This window comes from Pan troglodytes, chromosome 18, assembly GCF_028858775.2.
Source record: "Pan troglodytes isolate AG18354 chromosome 18, NHGRI_mPanTro3-v2.0_pri, whole genome shotgun sequence".
NCBI lineage: Eukaryota > Metazoa > Chordata > Mammalia > Primates > Hominidae > Pan > Pan troglodytes.
This window is the reverse complement of record NC_072416.2, coordinates 86341190-86358139: the sequence shown is the minus strand read 5'-3', so window position 1 is coordinate 86358139 and position 16950 is coordinate 86341190. Positions and strand designations below refer to the sequence as shown.

General features: G+C 46.0%; 2 long non-coding RNA genes across 3 annotated transcripts in view; one reads left to right on the top strand and one right to left on the bottom strand.

Annotated features, from left to right (window-relative positions):
• Nucleotides 1-16950, bottom strand: part of LOC107968934 (uncharacterized) — a 178515-nt gene that overhangs the window by 94938 nt on the left and 66627 nt on the right. The gene's annotated exons all lie outside the window — the stretch shown is intronic.
• Nucleotides 1195-7453, top strand: LOC134808835 (uncharacterized). 2 transcript variants are annotated; one of them, XR_010152686.1, is made up of 4 exons: nucleotides 1195-1681; nucleotides 1798-1956; nucleotides 5819-5987; nucleotides 6125-7453. It is a non-coding gene; the product is annotated as an uncharacterized LOC134808835 (long non-coding RNA). The 2 variants fall into 2 exon arrangements; XR_010152687.1 differs by lacking the exon at nucleotides 5819-5987 and having other exon boundaries at nucleotides 6125-7450.

Below are 16950 nucleotides of genomic sequence, written 5' to 3'. Positions count from 1 at the left end.
ACAAGTGTATAGGTATGTGTGTGTGCATGCATTGTATTCATGTGAGTGTATGTGAATGTGTGACTGTGAGAGTTTGAGTGTGCCTGGGTGTCTGGCTATACTAGTGCGTGTCTGTGTTCGTGTGCATCAGTCTGGGTGTGCCCGTGTGTGAATGTGAGTGTCTATGTGTGGGTGTCCCAATATGTGTGTGCCTGTGTATCCATGTCTGGGTGTGCCTGTGAGTGTGTGTGCATGGGTGTCTGGATATGTGAGTGCTTGTGACTACCTGTGTGTGTATCCATGTCTAGGTGTGCCCGTGTGTGTGAGTGTGTCTGTGCGTGGGTGTCTGGATACGTGTGTGCCTGTATGAGTGTGTATCCATGTCTGGGTGTGCCCACGGGTGTGAGTGTGAATATGTAAGTCTTGCGTGTGCATGAGTGTGTTCACATGAGTGTGAGGGTCTGTGCATAAGAGCCTATTGTGTGAGTGTGTGCATGTGGATTGCATTTATGTGAGTCCGTGTCTGTGTGTGCACGCACGTGTCCCCGCACAAGCCAGCCCGAGAGGGAGTGTCCCCTGAACACACCCTGGCAGCACTTGCAGCGTGACGAGGTTGAGGGAATGTGTCGCTGAGGTCGTAAATGCCTCTCGCACGTCCCAAGACGCTGGAGCAACAGCAGCCCGTGAGGCCGGCCGTGCAGCCGTGAAGTCCGTGGAGCGTCCCTAATCACTGGGGCTTCTGCTTTGCGGCGACAGCGGTGCTACTCACAGCTCCAGAACTCAGCAGCTTCCCCCCTGAAACGGGAACGGGAAGGTGGCGCGGGCGTCCACACCTCGAGCCACAGCCGGCGGGAGGCACAGGCTGGCAAAACTGCCTCTCAATAGCGAGAAGAGACAAACAAACCGAACGCCAGGAGCAGAGGAAACGAAGACGATGTGGCCAAGAAAAATTGCATTTTTCTTTCCAGTTTTGCTAAAATAGCCTTCTCATTGGCTGCGGCTTTGGAGGTGGCAGAAATCATACGTTTAATCACGGCGCCCTCCTGCTTGCCAAGGTTAGCAGGGGCTGCACTGCTGTGCCCTCCTGTCCCTGGAGGCTCTGGTGGCCCCAAGCCCCACACTGCCAGGCTGGGTGCCACGCTGCCGTGACCCCGGAATTCGGCCTGTGGTGATCGGTCTTCCCTGGCACGGAGCTGAGTTAGGGGCTCTAGAATCAGTCCCAGCCACGTGAGGCTCTCCCTGGGATGTGAGGGTCGTCTCGTCTGTTTACACGGGGGCCACAGTGCAGATCCCAGCCCGGGCAGGGGAGGGGCAAATCTATGCCCACTCCAAGCTTCCACTTCTGCCCGCCTCAAAGTGCCGGAGACTCCGGCACCTCTGCGTTCCTCCTTCCCGGTAGGAACAGAAAGCTGGGAAAGGGCTGGGGTGGCAAGGAAGAGCCCCAGGAAGACGGGAGTGGCTCTCCCCACTCCCTGGAGGACATCCCTCCCCCAAGCCCATGGGCCGCCTTCTCCAGGGACGCCTCCCTGTCCCACCCACCGGGCAAGGTGGGCCCAGCAGGGTCTCCTTTTCACCGTGCGCCCCCTCCTGTGGCCGGGTCCTGGGCTGATGACTTCACATGCTGCTTTTACAAGTCAGGTTTATTGCGGTATCACGTACACACATAAGGCTCACCCCTTTTCGATGCACAGCCGACGACTTGGTAAGGGTCTAGAGTGAGGCACTTCTGCCCCGACAGAGGCAGCCCACATTTTGCCACTCTGCAGTCAGGCCCCTTCCCGGCCCCCAACCACCACCTGTCTCTCCTCGGTCCTACAGCTTTGCGTCCTCCAGAATTGTCCTGTGAGTGACTCCCGCAGGATGGAGACTTTTGTGTCTGGCTTCCTTCACTTCGCAGCAGGCTTCGCGGGACCCGTGTGGTGGCACCAGCGTCCTGCCCTTGGTGCTGCTGAGCTGTAGGTTGTGGGGCAGGTGGAGGTACCACAGTTGCTCACGGGTTCACCTGTGGATGGGCATGTGGGCTGTTGTGAGTGAAGCCACTTTAGACATTTGCGTGCAGGTTTGGTGGGGATGTGCAGTTTCATTTCTTTTGAGAGTGGGATTGCTGGAGCCCATGTTAAGGGTACGTTCAACTCATCAGCTCAGCTGTCTTCCAAACGGCAGCACCGTTTTCCACTCCCGCCAGCAACGCCCGCGACTCCAGGCACGCGGCATTTTCATCAGCACCTGGCAGTGGTGATTCATAATGCTTTCAATGTTAATTTCCCTCATGACTAGTGATGTTAAACATCTTATTAAACATCTTAGGTATTATTTCATGTCTTATTTCCAATCTTTTACCTACTTTTTAGTGGATTATATTTGTCTTCTTAGTATTGAGTTATAAGAGTTAAATATTGTGGGTACAAGTCCTCTATCAGAAATGTGTTTTGTAAATACTTTCTTCTAGCCTGTGGTTTGTCTCTTCGTTTTCTTAAGTATGTCTTTAAAGAGCAGAGGCTTTTGATTTGGATAAAGTTCAGTTTGTCAGTTTTTTCTTTTAGGGTTATGTTTTTGTATCCTATCTAAGAATCTTTGACTATCAAATTCTCACAAAGCAGTTTTTTGTTTTCTTCTAGATGTTTTACGGTTTTAAATTTTACCTTTAGGTCTACAACCATTCTGATTTAGATTTTGTATTTAATGTAAGGTATAAGTTGAGATTCATTTCTCTCTGTTTTTGGAGACTTATGTCCAGCTATTCCAGAACCATTTGTTGGAAAGAGTATCTTTATCCCATCAAGTTATGTGGGCACTTTGTTGAAAAAGATCTATTGACCATATATACATGCGTTTATTTCCAAGACTCTATTTTGTTTTGTTGACCGACTTGTTTGTCCTTATGACAATATCACACTGTTTTGATTACAGTGGCATTATTGTACCTCTTGCAAAAATCAAGTGTGAATCTTCCAAAGAAGATTTGGAAGCTTTTCTCTTTCAAAGTTGTGGGAGTTATTTAAGTGCCTTTTCATTTTCATATAAGTTTAGAATTAGCTTGCAGTTTCTAAAAGAAAAAAAAAAGTCTGATGAGACTTTGATTGTGATTCCATTGGATCTATAGCTCAGTTTGCAGGGATTTACATCTTAACAATACTGAGTCCTCAAATCCATGAACATGGTACATCTCTCCATTTATTTAGGTCTTCTTGTATTTTTTCTCATCAACATCTTATAGTTTTAAGTAAACAAATTTTGCACATATTTTGTAAGATTTATCATTAAGTCTTTCATGTTTGTGATGTTATGGTGAATATTGTTTTTAAATTCAATTTCCTATTGTCCACTGCTAGTATATGGAAATACAATTGGTTTTCATACACTAACCTTATGTCCAGCAACTTTGCTAAATATATAAGCTCTTACATATTTTCTGGTAGATTGTTTAGGATTTTCTACATCGATGATCATGTTGAGTGCATATAAAGGCAATTTTATGTCTTATTTCCAATCTGCATGCCTTTCACTTCTTTTCCTGGCTTTATTTCAGTGGCCAGAACCTCTACCACAGTGTTAATAAGAGTGATGAGAGTGACATTCTGACTTTGTTTCCAGTCTTTCTGCTTTGATCATTATCATATTCTTTCTTTTCCTTACTCTGAATTTATCGTGCTCTTCCTTTTCTAGGCTTTTAAGGGTAGAAGCTTAGATTACTGATTGGAGAACTTTCTTCTTTTCACATATATACATTTAATGCTATAAATGTTCTTCCAAGCACTGCCTTGCCAGCACCTACAAATTGTCATATGTATTTTCTTTTTTGCTCAATTAATTTTTTTTCTAATTTCTCTTTGGATTTTTTGATCTATGAGTCATTTTAAAATATGTTCTTTATCTTCCAAATATTTGAAGAGACATACTATTAATTTCTGGCTTAATTCTGTTGTGGCCACATATTTCACATAACTTCACTTTTTAAAATTTGTTGAGATCTGTTTTATGGCCTGGAATATGGTCTATCTTGGTGAATGCTCCATGTGCATTTGTAAAAAAGTGTGTAATCTGGCCGGGAGTGGTGGCTCACGCCTGTCATCCCAGCACTTTGGGAGGCCGAGGCGGGTGGATCACGAGGTCAGGAGATCAAGACCATCCTAGCCAACACAGTGAAACCCCGTCTCTGCTGAAAATACAAAAAATTAGCCAGGCGTGGTGGCGGGCGCCTGTAGTCCCAGCTATTCGGGAGGCTGAGGCAGGAGAACTGCTTGAAGTCGGGAGGCGGAGCTTGCAGTGAGTTGAAATTGTGCCACTGCACTCCAGCCTGGGCGACAGCGAGACTGCGTCTCAAAAAAAAAAAAAAAAAGTCTGTATTCTGCTAATATTGAAAGTATTGCTTAATAAATGTCAAATCAATCAATTTGGATGATATTGTGATTCAGGGTTCTACATTCTTACTGGTTTCCTGTCTACTTCTTCTATAGCTTACAGAGAGGAGTATTGGAGGAGTATTGAAGTTTCCAATGATACTCAGGGATTTTTCTATTTCTTCTTTACTTTGTGATCCATGTGTTTTGAAATTCCGCTGTTAGGTGCAAGCATATTTACAACTGCTATATTTTCCTACAGAATGGCACTTTATTTATTTGTTTGTTTGTTTGTTTTTTGAGACAGAGTCTCACTCTGTCACCCAGGCTGGAGTGCAGTGGGACCATGTTGGCTCACTGCAACTTCCATCTCCTGGGTTCAAGCAATTCTCCTGCCTCAGCCTTCTGAGAAGCTGGGATTACAGACACCCACTACCACGCCCGGCTAATTTTTTTATATTTTTAGTAGAGACAGGGTTTCACCATGTTGGCCAGGCTGGTCTCGAACTCCTGACCTCAGGTGATCCGCCCGCCTCGGCCTCCGAAAGTGCTGGGATTACAGGTATGAGCCACCGCGCCTGGCCAGAATGGCACTTTCAGGATCATATAATGTATCTATTCATCTCTGGTAATATTCCTTGTTCGGATATCTATTTTATCTGATACTAACATCTCTGCCCCAGCTGTCTTTTAATAGTTCAAAATATAACTATTTCTGTCCCTTATCTTCAATCCACTTATGTTTTTATGTTATTTTTTTTTCTTTTGTAGACAGCATAGATTTGGATCTTGTTTTTATATCTACCCAACCTAAAAATCTGGATATTTTTATTGGGAAGTTGAATTTAAATCTACCACCTTGACATTTATTTTGTATTTGTCTCATCTGTTCTTTTTAAATAATGTTTCCGTTTTTCTTCCTTCTATTGGATCAAGTACTTTTTTTAAAGTGAAAGCCAATTTATTAAGAAAGTAAAGGAATAAAAGAATGGCTACTCCATAGGCAGAGCTGCTGAGTATTTTTTATTATTTCATTTTATCTTCACTATTGCCTTGTTATACCTCTTAGTGTAGCTATTCATGGTTGCAATAGGGCTTATGATAAAGTTACAGCTGTAGCTTCTCAGTCTGCCATTACACAATATTCTACCACTTCACATACATGTAGTAACCTGACAGCAGCATCTGTACTTCCTCCCTCCCATCTGACCCTTGACCCAAACCCCTGCCCGTAGGCCTCACTCCAACACTGGGGATACATTTCAACCTGAGATGTGGAGGGGACACACGTCCAAACCACAGCACCAGGCAATGCTTACACTGCGGGTCTGGGGCCCACTCCGAGAATTACTGCTCCGGACAAAATTACACACACGGACCACGCACCCACCCACAGGATCACACGCCCGTCTTCGGGTTGGGGTGCAGGGAGGACGGGTAGAGATGTGTTGGGGTGCAAAGGAAAAGTCCTCATGGCCCACATATGTGCTCTGACCCAGTGGCTCTGCAGAAAGCCATGAAAGAGGATCCTGAAAGAGCAAGGGCGGCCTCCAGGTGAAGGTGGTGGGCGGCCTCCAGGTGAAGGCGGCCTCCAGGTGAAGGTGGTCAGCACCCTCCCTTTGGCCAAGAGGAGACTGCAGTTTCAACTCAAAGATTATTCCTGAATGAGTGAGTGACTGCGTCTCTCTTCTCCTCACCCCTGCTGTGGTTGTGTCTCCTCTTCAAGAAAAACCAACATGTGGGAAGGCCCAAGTCTGCACAAAACAAATATTTATTTTACAAAATATTGTTTTTTGCTTTTCCAGTGCAGCAAGCTTAAACTTCCTTAAAAACAAACCTCTGGGAAGAGGAAAACGAGGCAAGATGCTGAGAAAAAGTCATCTCCCACTCTGCCCTTCTCTGGCAAATCGAAGTGTCCTCTTGTGGGAGGCGGTGGGCAGCGACACTCCTGTTGGACGTCAGTGCTCTCGGGCCCGGCCACCCCGGAGCAGAACTCACTTAGGGCCTGGTGCCCCTGTGCTCAGTTCTCAGAACGCCGGAGTGCCCCATTCATCACCTGCAGCCCCGTTCATAGCCTGCAGCTCCCCTCCTTCCTCTCCTCCCGGTCTTCAGGGAGCACCCCCAGCTCCCCTCCCCACTCTCAAACCCTCCTCCTCCCTCCCCTCTCTCAGTTCCCTGTTTGCAGGATCTCTTCCTGCCCACTCTCCAGCCCAGGTCCTCCCCTCTCATCTCCAATTCTGCTTCACGGGCCATGACAGCAGGCAGGCCATGTCCTGCTCTCAGCAGTTTGATCGATGGACTAAGGAGATCACTCCTATGAGAGTGAAAAAGTCAAATGTGCCTGAGATTCGGATGGGGAGCTCTCAAAGCTACGGATTGCAAGAGTCAACACCGCCTCAAAAGTACAAGGCCGGCCGGGTGCAGTGGCTCACACCTGTAATCCCAGCACTTTGGGAGACTGAGGCGGGTGGATCACCTGAGGTCAGGAGCTCAAGACCAGCCTGACCAACATGGTGAAATCCCGTCTCTATTAAAAATACAAAAAAGATTAGCCGGGTGTGGTGGTGCATGCTTGTAGTCCCAGCTACTCGGGAGGCTGAGGCAGGGGGAGCACTTGAACCCGGGAGGTGGAGGTTGCAGTGAGCCGAGATTGCGCCATTGCACTCCAGCCTGGGCAACAGAGTGACACCCTGCCTCAAAAAAATAAAAAAATAAAAGTACGAGGCCCGGTTTAAATGCAGGAGGAATCTGGTGAGCGAGTTTCACTCTGATGCAACAGAAAAGCCAAGCCAAGCCTTGGCTGTGCCTGGTCTTGGCCGGGGAGCCACAGGCAGGGTCTGCTGGTTTCGGTGTCAGGGGCACATCCCCAGGACCACGTCTGAGATGGGAAGTGCCTTGATGGAAAACTGATACCTTTTTCTTTCCGAGTAACTTTAGAACATGTCGCTTCAAATATAACTAATATCCTGATTTCAGTGGACTTGCATGGAAGGAAACGCAAGTTCATTTGCCAGTGGGGGGTGAGGACTGGGAGAGTGGGGAGCAGGGTGGGGAAGAGGGGAGCATTCCACAAGCCGCAAGAGCCTGGACACCTCCAGCCTTCAATAAATAGCATTTGAATTTGCTGTGCCTAATTCAACCTTGCATTTGCGTAGTGAAAGTCAGGCCCGCGGTGTGTATAGTTTGGCACATGAGTTCAGCTCGGGTCCCCTTGATCTGCTTCTGTGTTCTCACTCTCTCCCTGCCCGGCACGCCCCTCTTTTTCTATCCAGATGAGCGAAGGGGTGAATTAGTCCAGAAATGTTTCTGCTCCAGTCAAACAAACATTATCACCGGTCAGTCAAACATTATCACCTGTCAGTCACCAGAGACGTGCACGGGTGCCTTCTCCTTTGCCTCGAGGTTTCTATGACCTGGGAAAAGCCCATCCCATTCCCGGATGAGGCTTCCCTGCCACGGGCCACAGACACACGAGCTACGCCCCGCCTTGCCAAAACTTTCAAGGTGGGATAGAAGAATCTGTCGTTTCTGCATTTACGATCCCGTACGTGTTCCGTGCTGCATCTGTTCTGGTTGGGTTGTCTCTCTTCTCAAGGCCTCTTTTGACCCAAACTTACTGCAAAGCAGATGAGTGAGCCAGAAGCTGCGCTGGGCGTTGGGGGTTGTGGCAGAGGCCGGGGCTGTATGTGGGCCGGCAGGCCACGGGCCGACCCACCACAGGCAGCTTAGCAACCTGCCAAGGACAAACACACGGTCATCATGATAACAACTTCCCCACCTTCATTTTTTTTTTCATATTTCTTTGAGTTTCAAGATTGAGACTTCTTGTAGCAGCTCTTTAATTTCATGGGAGAGAGGGTGGTGTGTGGAGGCCACCATTGCCTCTCTGCTATCCAACGCCCTAGTGGAGAAGCTCCTGGCAGGGGCTGGAGGCATGGCCTGGCCAAGCTCCTTGGCACTGCAGAACAAATCTCCTTCTTTGACGCCTCTGAAATGTTGATGGAAAGCACACGGGTGTCCCAGCCAGCTCCCCCAGGCCCAGGTCCAATCCATCATGTTCTCTGCACTGCACATCTCTGGGTGGATGGCCTCAAGGAGCAGCGCCACTGATGTCAGCTCACTCTGGCATCTCCCAAGACAAAAGCATCCCAGGGTGGAGAGCAGGAGGCCCTGCGTGATGATGGACAGAAGGCTGGAACTTGTGAGCTCCGTGCAGTCTGGTACTAATAACTCAGGATCCCCATCTAATGGAAGCATTTTATGAGCTTCGGTGGGTGCAGGGTGCCAGACGTCCTCAGGCCATCAGGCTGAGACCCCCCAGACCTCTGGGAGTGGAGTAGCCCTGGGGTGGCAGGAGGCAGGTGGGAACTTCTACAAGCAAGAGGGCCTGGTTTGAGTCTTAGCTTCACCACACACTAGCCACCTGGCGTTTCTGAGCCTATTTGTCATCTATGACTTAGGAAGGATAATCGTACAGATTAAGGTAGGATAATTCCTAGATCATCATATAGATCAGGGCAGTGTCCTCCAACTCCAGAATTAAAAGGACCAGTGAAACGGATTTCCTCTGTTCCTGTTTTACTGATTCTTCCTTTTCTTCTCCTTTCTGGGTTGTTGAGTTTAATTTGCTCTTCTTTCTCTAGTTTCTCAAGGTGATAATTGATTTGGGACCTTTTTTCTCTTCTAACATAAGCATTGAATGCTATACATTTCCCTCTGAAGTGCGGCTTTAACTGAACTCTATACAGTGTGATGGATTGCATTTCCATTTTCACGCAGTTCCAAATATTTTTTAATTTTCTTAGTGATTTCTTCTTTGAAACATGAGTTATTTAGAAGTGTGTTCTTTAATTTCAAATATTTAGGTAGTCTCCAGACATCTTTCTGTTACTGATATCTAGTTAAATTAATCCTCTTGTGGTCAGAAAACATATATTGTATGATTTTAATCTTCTTAAATTTAGTGGTATCTATCTCATGGCCCAGAATATAGTCCACTTTGATGAATGTTCCATGTTTATTTTGTGGTTAGAGGGAATTTTCTGTAAGTGCCAATTAAGTAAAGCTGATTGGTAACGTTCTTCAGGTCTTCCATATGTTACTGACTTTCTGTCTGCTTATTCTATCAGTTGTTGAGAGAGGGCTGTGATGACTTTCTGGTGTGTCTGTTGGTGAGGTTACAGTCCCAGTTACCCAATCTAAATCTATTCTAGGTGCTACTGTGCAGGGATTTTGCAGGTGTCACTAAAGTCTATAATCTGTCCATGTTAAGTAGGGGAGATTATCCTGGCAGGGCCTGACTTAATCAGTCAGAAGATCTTAAAAGCTCAGTAAGCCTTTCCCAAAGGAAAGAAGAAATTTCTCCTATGAACAACAGCTCCAGCTTGTGTCTGTGTCATGTCAGCCCATGTTCACACTTGCAGACAGCCCTCACAATTACATTAGCCAATTTCATTTACACACACACACACACACACACACACACGGTTGACCCTAGAATAATGCAGAGGTTGTGGCGCCAACGTTTGCACAATTGGAAATCTGCAAATAACTTTTGATTCCCCAGAAACTTAACTACGAATAGCCTACTGTTGACCAGTAGCCTTACCAATAACAGAAATAGTTATTAATACATAATTTTGTATGTGTATTATATACTGTATTCTTACAATAAAGCTAGAGAAAAATATTATAACCATAAGGAAGAGAAAATATATTTACTATTGGTAAAGTGGAAGTAGATCATTGTAAAGGTCATCATCCTCATTATCTTCACATTGGGTAGGCTGAGGCAGAGGAGGAAGAAGAGGGGACTAATCTTGCTGTATCAGGGCTGGAAGAGGTGGGAGGAAATCCACCTATAAGTGGACCCTGCAGTTCAAACCCATGTTGTTCAAGGATCAACTACAGATAGATGATAGGTAGATAGATAGATAGGTAGATAGATAGATGATAGATAGATAGACAGACAGACAGACAGACAGACGACAGACAAATTCTGCTCCTCTGGTTACACTGTGACTGATCTGATACAGGGGTAATGAAGCCTCCAGCTATAATTTTGAATTTTTCTATTTTTTTGTTCAGTTCTATCAAGTTTTGCTTCATGTAAGTTGAAGTTGTAATTAAGAATGTACATATTTAGGATTTTGTGTCCCCTTCATGAACTGACACCTTGATCATTAGGAAATAACTGTCTTTATCTCCACTAATATGCTTTGCTGGCAAATCTCTTTTGTTTGCCATTAATAGAGCCACTCTATCTTTCTATTGATTAGTGTTAGCATGATATATCTTTTTTCTACCCTCTTACTTTTAACCTACTTGTGCTTCTTATTTAAATTGCATTTCTTGTAGGCAACATATACTTCGGTCTTCCTTCTTTACTGTATCTTACAATTGTTGTTCATAATTTGGAGGTTAGATAATTTACATTTCATGTAATTATTGATTATGTTTGATTTAAATTTATCTTCTTGCTATTTGTTTTCTATTTGCCCCCATCTGTTCTTTCTTTCTTCTTTCCTTTTTTCATGCCTTCTTTTAGATTAATCGAGGGTCTTATTTTTAATGATTCTCTTTTATCCTACTATTGAATTATTAGCTATCCCTTAATTTTTAATTTTTATTGAATGTTCTAGAGTTTATAATATGTATTTTAACTTATCACAGTCTACTTTCAAATGATATTGTTTCACTTCACATAGAGTGTAGGAATCACTGAGTGGTGTACTTCCATTCCCCCAACCCTCATTCTTTGTGCTATTATTGTCATAGATTTTACTTCCACATATACTATAAACCCCAAAATAAATTGTTTTAAACAGTGAATTATTGAGGAAAATGCGTTTATCTATCTTTTGCATTTATCTCTGTAATTATTCTTCACTGATTTGTGTCACTCTAAATTTCCATCTGGAATTATTTTTCTTCTGCTGAAAGAAGAAAAATAAAGAAATGTTGAAGGAAGCCTTTAACATTTCTTGTAGAACAGATTTGCTGACAATGAATTCCATCAGTTTTTATTTGCATAAAATAGTCATTATCTCCAATTTTGAATGATATTTTTACTGAGTTAAAAAAATCATTCTTGGCAGGTTCTCCCCACCAACCGCCTCCTTGGCGTATTAAAGATGTCTTCCCATGGCCTTCTGGCTTGCATGGTTTCTGTCAAGAGATCTGCTGTCTCTCATATTTTCTTCCTCTATACATAATATGTTTTTTCTTATCTGGCTGCTTCTAAGATTTCTCTTTATCACTGGCTTTCAGAAATTTGTTTATAACATGCCTTGATGTGGCTCTTTTGGTATTTATTCTACATGGGATTTATCAAGCTTCTTAGATCTGTGGGTTTATACTTTCCAACAAATTCAAAAAACGTTTGGCCATTATTTCTTCAAAACATTTTTCTGTCCCTGCCTCTCTTCTCTTTCTAGATCTCCAGTTACACACAGACACGATGCTTTGATATTATCCCTCAGGTCACCAGTGTCCTGTTTTTGTTTTTGTTTTTTAAGACTTTTTTCTCTGCTTTGATTCGAACAGTTTCTATAGCTATAGCTATAGTTTCTCTAGCTTCAGACTCAATGATCTTTTCTTCTATTCTGTGAATCCCATCCAGTGTATTTTTCATTTCAGGTATTAAATTTCTATCTCTAAAAGTTTCGCTTGTGACGTTTTATATGCTTAATTTCTCTCCTTACATGACCATGTTTTCTTCCTCCTTCTTGAACACATGGAAAACATTTTTAATAGCTGTTTAGCATCCTTGTCTGTGAATTCCATCATCTGTCACTTATGATTGATTCCCACCCCCACTCCCACCTCCAATTATGGATCTTAATTTTTTGCATATCTTCTTATTTTTGACCAAATGCCAGACATCGTGAAAATTCATTGTTGATTTCTGGCTTTTGTTGTACTCCTTTGAATAGCGTTGGACTTTATGTGCAATGAAGTTATTTGGAATCAGTTCGATCTTTCTGAGGCGTGCTTTTAAATGTTGTCAGGGTGGGTCCAAAACAGCCTTAGGCTATGGCTAATTTACCACCATTTCTCAGGCAACACTCTTCTGAGGATTTTCATATTATAAAGTCTTTCCATCCTGGTTGGTGGGAACACAAACCGTCCCCCACCCTGTGTGAGCTCCAAGTATTGTTCTGCCTGCTCCTTTCGGGTGGGTGTTTCCCCAGCCTTCAGCAGTTTCTTCACACGCACACACAGATCAACGCTTAGCCAAAACCCCAGGGGCCCTCTCTGCAGACCTCTGGCGCTCTCTTTGGGCAGTGCTTTCCTCTCCAGTACTCTGCCCTCTGGTTCTTGCTATTTGCCCTCCCTGAACTCATTTCTATCTCCTCTACTCAGTGAGATGGTCACCTTGATCTCCTCTCCCCTCATGGCAGTGAGCTGGCACCTCCATGGGACACTTGTGTCCTTTCTCGCAGGGATCACAGTCTTGAGCTATCTGTTGTCCAATGTCTGAACATGATGCTCTGAACACTTCATCCAGTTTTCTAGTAGTTTACAGCAGCAGGAGGGTAAATCCCCATTCCTGTTACCCCGTATTAGTCAGAACCAGATGTCCAAATAGCAGTAAAATTTTGAGTTTTTTTGAACAAAATCATTTTTTATTCCCACATTTTAAAGACTAACCCCAACAAATACATCACCCTCTACTGTCACTGTCATTCTATCACACAGCAGGAAGGACATGATCTCAGGATAAAGACCATTTCTCCCCAGGGTAACGCAGCGAAGGGTCTTCCACCCGTTTATAAACTCTCTACAATGTCCGTATTTAACCACAGAGTCTGTGCATTTTTCATAAGCTAACATTTGGGACTATTCATTGGAGATCATGGAGACACAGTACCTGATCATAGGACTTAAGAATGTGATTATTTTTATGTGCGTGTATCTGAAGCCAAGATTGTGAGCCTGACATTCTTTGCTTGTGTCATCCTGGCAGAAAGGTAGGGTTCCCGCTTCAGGAGCTTTCTGAGATACAGCAGGGCAGGCTGGGCCTGGGCTGGCACCATCAGGAGCAAGTTCTTACACTGAGCTTCTGGGTGCAATCTCTGAAACACGCTCCACACAACTCCAGGTGTTCCTAGGCAAGTGCCTGGGACAGTGATCACTTCGAATTCTCAACATGCTCCTGGAACAGGTGGCAGATGGGCCACCGCTACCTGGGGTGCAGCTGGGGCTACAACAGGCCAAGGACCTTTGCATTATTTCAGGGATTCCCAAACATCACTCACATGTGCATCCTCATGACTTTTGCCAAATCTCCATCATGCCTACCTTGGTAAATGCCTACCTTGCTAAATGCCTACCTTGTTATTTATTTAACATGTTTCTTTAAAATTAGCTTCTCTCTTAAATTTAGATAAATGTATATTTAAAAGATATTTGTACTACTACAACGCTGACCTCCTAGAGGTTGTCCTAGGGTGAGTGTTTAACCGTGATGCACTTCCCCTCCTGTGCCTGGACCCTGGCCTTCGTGGCAGCCCAGGGAAGTCCGCTGTCCCCTGCTACCCCTGGCGCTGGGTGTGGAGCAGCAACACTTGCTCGTGGTTGAGGGGAAAGTCAGTTAGCTTCTGGGGAGGACAGTATGCAGGTTCCTCAAAAAATTAAAAATAAAACACCATATGATCCTGCAACCCCATCAACGGGTACCTATGCAAAGGAAAGGAAATCAGTACATCATTGAGACGTGTCGGCCCTGCTCACAACAGCCAAGAAAGGAACCATCCCAATGGCTGCTTGGCAGATGAGCAGACAAGCAGGGCGTGGTATCGACATGACGGAGCATGCTACAGCCTTTAAAAAGAAGGCCGTCCTGTCATCTGTGATGACGTGGAGGAGGCTGGAGGACGTCATGCCAAGTGAAATGAGCCAGGTGCAGAAAGACAAACACTGCACGATCTCACTTACATGTGGCATCTAAAAAAGTTGAACTCACTGAAGCAGAGAGTAGAGCCGTGGTTGCCGGGGCTGGGAACAGGGAGGGAATGGAGAGGTGTCCATCAAAGAGTGAGAACTTTCAGTTGTACAGTGAATACGTCCTGGGGATCTAGTGCACAGCCTGGTGACTCTAGTTCAGAATAATCGATTGCGTATGTGAAATTTGAGAAGAGCAGGTCCTAAGCATTCTCATCACACACAAAGGTCACTGTAGGGCGATGGATGTGACAATTAGCTGGATTGTGGTAATCATTCGGCAGTGTATACGCACACCAAAGCTTCACATTACATGCCTTAACTCTATTCAATTTCCATTTGTCAAATATACCTCTTTAGATAAAGGCGGAAAAGAAACACAGTGATAGGAAGTGAGGCTGAGAGAAGTTAAGTGACTCACCCACAGTCACACAGTAAGTCAGCAGCCACAAGCGGGACTCGGGTGCTCTGTCCTCCTCCAGCCTGTGCTCTCTGCACCATGCCCCCCATAAATGCATCCTAAAAACAGCAGCTGAAGTCCATGTAAGGCACGCAACATCACTAGTCACTAGGGAAATGCATCTCGAAACCCCAGCCAGGTGCCACTGCACCCCACTGGCAGGGCCGACCCCAGAGAGACTGGTGGGCCCACGTGTGCCAGAGGCGGAGGGGCCACAGGAACCCTCATGCACCGCTGGTGGGAACGTGGCATGGCCGCTCTGGAGAAGGGTTTGTTCAACATGCACACGCCAAAGCCCTTACAAACATTCCTGGAGCACTGGCTGGGTGCTGGGACGGAGGGGCAGACGGCCAATGTGAGCACGAAGGCCGACCTGGGCGCAAAGGCTCACAGCAGCTCTGTGTCCAGTTGGCAGACCCGGAATCAGCCCAAACGTCCTTCAGCAGGTGGATGGACCACCGCAGCTGGTGCCTCTAAACCCCAGACTCAGCTTAGGACTAAGAAGGATGGAGACGGGCTGCAACCTGGATTGCCAAACGCACTCTGGTAGGTGAAAGGTTGCGTACTGGAGAACTTCACCTCGATGACGTTCTGGAAAAGGCAAAATCATCTCCAGGACAGAAATCAGAGGGGGTGCTGCCAGGGGCTGGCGCAGGGGAGGGGCTGACTCCCAGGGCACAAGGGAGTCTGGGGGAGTGACAGAACATCCTGCACCTCCGTTTCCATGTTGGTCACACAACTGTACACATTCGCCGAAACTCAGAGAGCAGCAATTGAAAGTGTGGATTTTACTGACATAGATTACATCCCAGCAAACCTGATTTCAGCAACAACAGGTACATCCTCCTGTACCAACCTCACCTCATCCCTCTGCCTCATGGCAGTCATGCGTGAGCTGGGCCCTGTCCTCAACCGCACCCTCTTCACAGCTGACCCTCCCACCCACAGCTGCACACACTTCCGGCCTGTCCCCTGGTGTCCCAGGGACCCTAACACTCTGTCCCCCAACGTGAATGTTCGTCCTGTCCTCCTCCCCACATCCTTCCAGATGGTGTCCTCCCTACCACACACGAGGAGGCCCCCCTCCTGCCCTTTCAGATTCTAATTCTTATTTTTTGTAGAGGGGGGGTCTCACGATGTTGTCCAGGCTGGTCTCAAACTCCTAGGCTCAAGCGATCCTCACGCCTTGGCTTCCCAAAGCTCTGGGATTACAGGCACAGCCACCACAAAGCCCAGCCTCAGAGTCTTATTTTTCTACTTAGCTGTCAGCTCCCAGTTTGCTCTGCAGAAGGCCTGCCACGGTGCCGTTTGCTAATCCTCAAAGCCCAGCCCTCGTCCTAGTGCTTGCCAAACGGCAGGTGTGCAATACAAATGATTAAAGAAGCCGGTGGATGAATGGACAGATAAACAAACTGTTCTGGAGAGGAGATGGGGACAAAATGACTCATCTAAGCCCCATTCTTTGGCAAGAGAAAAGGGACTATTAAAAAGAAAGAAGTTACCTGGACCCCTCTTGAACCTGCACAAGGTCACAATCACACACGAGCAACCCCACACAAGGTCACAATCACACATGAGCGACCCCACACAAGGTCACAATCACTGATGAGCCAGCCCAGGCCCACAGCGGGCAGGTGACAGGGAGGCCACGGAATTCCCAGCTCAAGGCCGTTGTCAGCCTAGAAAATATGTGGGGAAAAAAACCAGTTCACTTTGCCTGGATTCCAGCATCTTTCCCAACAGCCTGGCTGTGCTCAGCCTAAAATCAGTAGAAAATGTTCGGCCAAGTTCAGTACCCCTCAGACACCCACACTCTGAGTTTCAGACCAAACTTCAGTCTTTTGAAGTTGAGGTTCTGTTAACACTTGGCTCAAAACCAGAGAGATGGTAAGAGGCTTATAAAAAAGATTTGAAAGGCTACCCCGGTGCCAATTAGCTCTTACAAAACTGTGTTTTGATGAACGAAGTGTAAATGAATAAGGGACACATGGCTCACGTCTCCCTGGAAACGCACATGGGGTTCATCGCGAAGCGGGTGGAGGGGGACCCGCCCGCCAAACTGCATGACAGGTCGTGCCAGATTCCAAATGTTTGGGGGGGGGGGCAGTGTTCAAGACGCCTGGCTGACATCAAAACACTGCTGGATTCTTCCTTCCTCGAAGCCAACATTATTCTCATTAAAACCTAATCAGATCATCGCTGTAAGGAGCGGTCCGTCCTGGGGAG